Raw genomic sequence first — 5898 nt, forward strand, 5'->3', positions numbered from 1 at the left:
CCTCAGCCCTCCCCCGACGGGCCGGGCCCCGCCCCGCCGGCCGGTTCCCTCCGCGGGCCCCCCGGCCACTCCTTGTGCAAGCGCCGGCCTTCAAAAGGTTCGGGCTCCTTACCCAACCGCTGCGCTTATCTCGGGGCCTGGCCAGCTCTGCCCTCTTAGGGGCCGAGAAAGGGACCGGAACAGGGCTGGAGGCCAAGACAGCCTCAGAGAGAGGGACAAAGGGGCAGAGACCAGAATGGAGGTGGGACAGGGGTAGAGCCAGAGCAAAAAGGAGAGCGCTGTGTGGAGGACGGCTTTGCATCCCATCTGCTGTTCCCTCCCCGTCGTGACAAAAGAGGAGGGCAAGGGGTTGGCCTTAAGCCCCCAGGGTGGCAGGCCCTCTCCGACGCCCAGCACGGTGGCTGGGCCCTGGCACCCTGTTAATGGGAAGACGGAAGCTAGCATCTAGAAGTCACGGATAGCCGTAGCCTTCCAAGCTGGGGAGCCCTTCAGCAGCAGCCCAGCGATTGGAGGTGGGGGAAGAGGGGCAGATGCCCAGCAGAGGAGTCCCCATCTGCTTCTCCCTCCCCGAGGGCCACGCCTAGGTTTCTTCTCGGAGGTGAAGGTCAGCTAGGCAACATTCCTACTCCTAAACCAGGGCTTGGGGCTGTCTTTTTGAGGACAAGCCTGGTGGCCTGCAAGCACGGTGACCCAGCAAGCAGTCTTTTCTTCCTTGGGAGAAACCCCTTCTCCTCATTCTCTTACTGCAATTTTTTTTTTTTGCCGGGGCGGGGGGGTTGCCTGAGGAGAAATGGCTCCTCTCCTCTTCCCCACTCTTGCTTGGGACCCCCAACCTTGGAGCCTGTCCCCCAGAGCCTGAGGCACTTCCCCCCTCAGAGCTGGACTGGCTTAGCTCTGTGTGGTGGGAGGGCGGAGGAGGAGGGAGGAGGGGGGAGGGGGGGGAACACCACTGTCTGGCTGTGTTTTCCTGTTTGTACGAGAGGAAGTTGGCTGTGAGTCAGCAGACACGGGAGCTGTCAGCAGCTAGGGGAAGACCCCCCCCCCCCAGCAGAAGGTGAGGGGAATGTGGAAAAGGGGTCCCCACCTCTCCCAGCTAGCTAGCTTCTCCAGCTTGGACAGGATTTGCCATCTTCAGCCTCCTGGAGCTCTTCTCTCTGAGAAAGAGAGCGATTATGATAATTAATCATTAAAATGGCCATAGTAATGGCTACCACTTACAGAGAGCTGACTCTGTCCCGGGCCCTGTGCAAATATTGCGCTGCAAGTTTCCATTAATCCTCACAACTCTTAAGATAGGGAATTTTATCACCTCCATTTTACAGATAAGGAGACATTTTTCTGGATGGGCAACTGTGCGGCCAGGAGAATGCTCTCCACGGACCTCCTACTCTAAAGACTGAAAATTGGCCAAAGGCCTCAGCTACTTCTCTCTGAAGTCCATGAGGTCCTAGTTTAAGACCAGCTTCCCACAGGGCTGCTCCCAGCCAATGACCAAGCTCAGCAGAGACCCTAAGGTAGGCCCAATCCTGAGAAATAAGGGGACTCCTCTGACAGCTGACCTTGACTCAAGAGTCCCCCCTGTGCCCTTGATGCACTTTCCTTCTCCTGCACAGTGGTCTAGGATGCTTCCTCCCAACCTTCCTTCCTTTGCTCTCTCCTTCATCCCTCTCCCAGCCCCTGGCTCCCTGCCTCTCCCACATTTCCCAGTAACTCAACAAGAGAAGGGAATCAGGTAAATTACTATGGGGCACAGGGAGTTTGGAGGGACAGGTACTGGGGGCTCCTGGTCAGGGTCCAGATGCAGGAGTTCTGAACCTTTTTTGTGTCAAGTTCCGCTTTGGCAATCTGGTAAAACCTAGGTACCCAGTCTCAGAATAACGTTTTAAAACGCATAAAATGAAATCGGTAGGCTTACAAAGGAAACCGATTATATTGTAATACAGTTGTAAAACTATTTTAATGTGATATAGTAAGATATGTGCTTCTTTATCGATGCTTTAAATAAGATCTAGCAGTAGGTTGATACCTCACATAATTCTGAAGCAGTGAGGAGCATAGATGATATTTCAAAATATCTGCAATACTGTAAGAGGATACAAAAATACAAGTGATTTTTATCGGTGACAAAGCCATACTTATGGCTCATATGACTGGTTTGTGGCTACTGTCATAATTGAAGGAAATGCTAAATTTCAGCTAGAGATTCGTGAAAATAGTATAATATTTTTTCCCAGCCAGGTTTAGCGACTCTACACTGAGGACACCTGAGTTAAGATGGTCAGGACAGAGCTGCAGAAAGGGAGACCCAGACCTCCTCTGAGACCTCATGCTCCCTGTCTGGCTCAACCCTCTGGTAGTGGTGGGTGAAGACTCTGGTCCCTGGGTTGTACCTCCCTTCCCTCTTTCTCCCTGGCTCTCTCACTTTCTCTCTGTCTCTCTCTAACATGCACCTCTCATATCTATTTCTCTGTTTCTCTTATTTCTGTCTCTTTTCTTCTTTGTCTTTCTGCCTTCCTTTGGATACCTTTCTTTCTTTGCTCTGAAACTTCTTGTGTTTTTCTCTGTGTGTCCATCTCTCTGCCTCTTCTCTCTCTGTACCTCTGTCTGTCTGTGCCTCTCTGTCCCCTTAATCCGCCACTGAAGGGACAGGGCAGATTCAAAGGATTCCTGTAGCCTGAGCCCAGTGGGACAAAGACAATGCCAGTTGTAGGGTCCTTGACAGCTAGGAGAGAGCGTATCCCTGGGCCTGCAGCTCTGGCTCGGGAGGCAAGGGTCTTCCTTCCCCACTCCCTCTTCCATTCTCAACTTTCTTAAGGGCAGAAACAGGTCAAGACAGAGATGAGTGAGAATGAAGGCAGTGAATGGAAACATTTCAGGCTCTGGAAGATAAGGGCTAAAGCCTCTGTGACCCTGAGCTTGGATACAGTGGATCTTTCTCCAAACTCCCAGGAATCCTGGTGTCAAGGCTGTCTTCTGCTCTCCTCCATGCCTGGGCAGAGAAGGGGAGGAGTACTGAACAGGTCTGGTGTGCGGGCACAGGGACTCACAGGTTAAGCCTGCAGCAGATATCTGCCTTGGCCCCCAGTGGGTGGGCAGAAGGGAGCTCAGTGGGCTCAAGGAAGGGGAGCAGAGAGTTCTGGGATTGATCTTTCCTCTGAGTACTTAAGAGTGGGGTCAACTGTTCCCTTGGGGCAGTATATGCCTCCCAAGAAGATTTAGATGAGGGGAGGGCTGTTGGTCTGAGAAAATGGGGACAGAGAGTGGTCACGGAATGCCCTAAAAGAGCTGAAGGCACCCTAGGAAAAGAGAGTAGGGGGAACAGCAGTGTGGGAGGTGAACCAGTTCATAGGAGTGAGACTGAGATCATGTGGGTGGCTAGTGTCCCTTAGAGGGGCTGCTTCTCCGGGAGGCTGTCGTGGATCCCTGCTCTTTAGCCAAACCTCCTTCATCCTCATTGTCCAAGGGGTTTACCTACAGCAAGATCAGCAACGCCAAGCTGAGCCAGGCAACTCACTTTACTCCAAGGACTGCCATGGCTGGGAATCTGGGCTGAGCTGCCATGACCTTTTGGGGTATCGTCTGTGACTCTTTCAGGGCCTGGTGGGCTCAGGATGAGAGGAAAGGACCCTCTCCAAACCTTGACCCTGGACTCCCACCAGTTCACCCTGGCAAGAGAGACCCCATTATTGACCATCACCATCTGATCTGCCTGCTCTGGTCTAATCCAAATGACAATTGCAGGGCTCATGTGACCCCATGTATGCATGGAGCCACAGTTTAAAAATAAGGGACAGTCCAGAAACCAAAAAGAATGAACAGGTTCTCCAATGCTTCATCTCTCAGGAGATCTTATAACCTACAGCAACCCTTCTGTGTTGGTCACAAACCTCAGTGGTCTGGGACTTCTCCCTCAGCTATACCCCATCTCCCCAAAGTCCTCCCCTTGGCCAGCACAGTCTTTCTCTCACTCATACTCCTTATTGTGCAGTTTGATTCAGCCTCTCTGGCATTTTGCAGGGAAGGAGTAAGAATACATGTGACTGACACACAGAACAAAAGGGGTACCAGTGAGCAGAAGAAGGGCAGAACCAAGCAGTGGGGATTGTGGAAGGGAATGTTCTAATACCCCTTTCCATGCCTCTCTTTGCTTTTCCACCTCCCCACCCAAATCATAGACCACCACAGCCACGATCACTTAAGAGGCCATTTTGTTCACCAGAAGGGGATGGTGCGATGCAGTAAGTAAGGGCAGTCTCCAGAGTCCAATCCTGACCCACCTCTACTGCTATGTGACCTGAGCAAGTTACTTAATCTCTCTGCACCTTGGTTTCCTTTTCTGCAAAACGGAGATGATAAAATAACACCTACATCACTCGTTTGTTGGAAAGATTAATCAGTGGAATATACGGGTATGGTGCACTCACTGTAAGTGCTCAATAAATGTTTCCCAGTCCTTATTTCTATTTTTTAAAAAATGTTTATTGTTATGTTAATCCCCATACATTACATCATTAGTCTTTGGCGTAGTGTTCCATGATTCATTGTTTGTGCATAACACCCAGTGCTCCATGCAGAATGTGCCCTCCTCAATACCCACCACCAGGCTAACCCATCCTCCCCCCTCCAACTCTAGAAGCCTCAGTTTGTTCTTCAGAGTCCATCATCTCTCATGGTTCGTCTCCCCCTCCGATTTCCCCCTCCTTATTTCTATTTTTGCTAGTCACTTCCACAGTGACTCTGGATTACAACCAGCTTACCTATTACTCCCTCATTCTGGTACATGCCAGGATCTTGTTTTAATCAACCACCCATGGTGTCCTCTTGCCGCATTAGACCACATTGCTCTCCTTGTGCTTCTCCCATCTCCCAAGGTCCCCAGTTGTCATCTTGTTGACTCCACCACTTTTATTACTCCTCATTCCAGGATCCGGGCACCCCGGCACTCCTGCTCACCTTCATTGTCCCCAGAGGCCTCCAGGGCTCATTCCTTCCCCTGCTTTCTTTTTGGGTGGTAGAGGTCACATGCATCGCCCACGCTGGGTCCTAATGAGATGAGCCAGTTGGAGGGCGCATGGACTCTGAGGAGCATGTTTCTGGCAGGAACGAACACTTCTATTCAATCATTTCATTTATTTCTCATATTTTTACTAAGCATCTCTTCTGGACCAACCACTGCTCAAGGGTTTAGAGATATAACAATAAGCAGAAATAGACTGTGGAGAGCTTGGTCTACTAAGGGAGTGAGACATTTAACAAAGAACCCCTAAATAAATGTGTAGAGTCTTTACAAACCAAGATGAGTATAACAAGCAGTATAACAGTACACATCAGAGGAAGCTGACCTGGCCTGGGGGTCTGGGAAGGCCTCTCCTAGAAGCTGGGTTTAATTAAACTGAGATCAGAAAGATGGGTAGGAGTTAAATGGGGGTGGGAGGAGAGAGTGTCCTAGGCCAAGGAACCACGAGTGCAAAGGTCCTGAGGTGGGAGCAAACCTAGTAATATAGACGGAGCAAAGAGATGGGAGTTTGGGGCCAGCTGAGATTAAGGGACCTCAGGGGCCACGCCACGTAGACCCTTGTAGTCCTTGGTTGGGATTTGGTCTCCATTCCAAGAAGAGTGTAAGCATGGGGTGATAGGTGCAGACTTGCATTTTAGGAAGATGGCTGCATGGAGAATGGTTAGGATCAACACAGCGGTCCCCACCTCTAATTTCTCTGGCCTGAGGACTGCACCATCTCCCCCACCCACACTCCGCTTCTCCAGCTTCCCTCCATGAAGCCCCTCCCCATTGCCCTTCTCATATTTTTGTGAGGATGAGGTCATCATGGGGGAGGGGAGGGAGTTCCAGACCTCTAAGCCTCCTTTATCCTAAAGGGCTGGGGCAGCCCCCGGGGGTGG

This window comes from Mirounga leonina, unplaced genomic scaffold (assembly GCF_011800145.1).
Source record: "Mirounga leonina isolate KUSES-001 unplaced genomic scaffold, KU_Mleo_1.0 Mir_168, whole genome shotgun sequence".
Classification (NCBI taxonomy): domain Eukaryota; kingdom Metazoa; phylum Chordata; class Mammalia; order Carnivora; family Phocidae; genus Mirounga; species Mirounga leonina.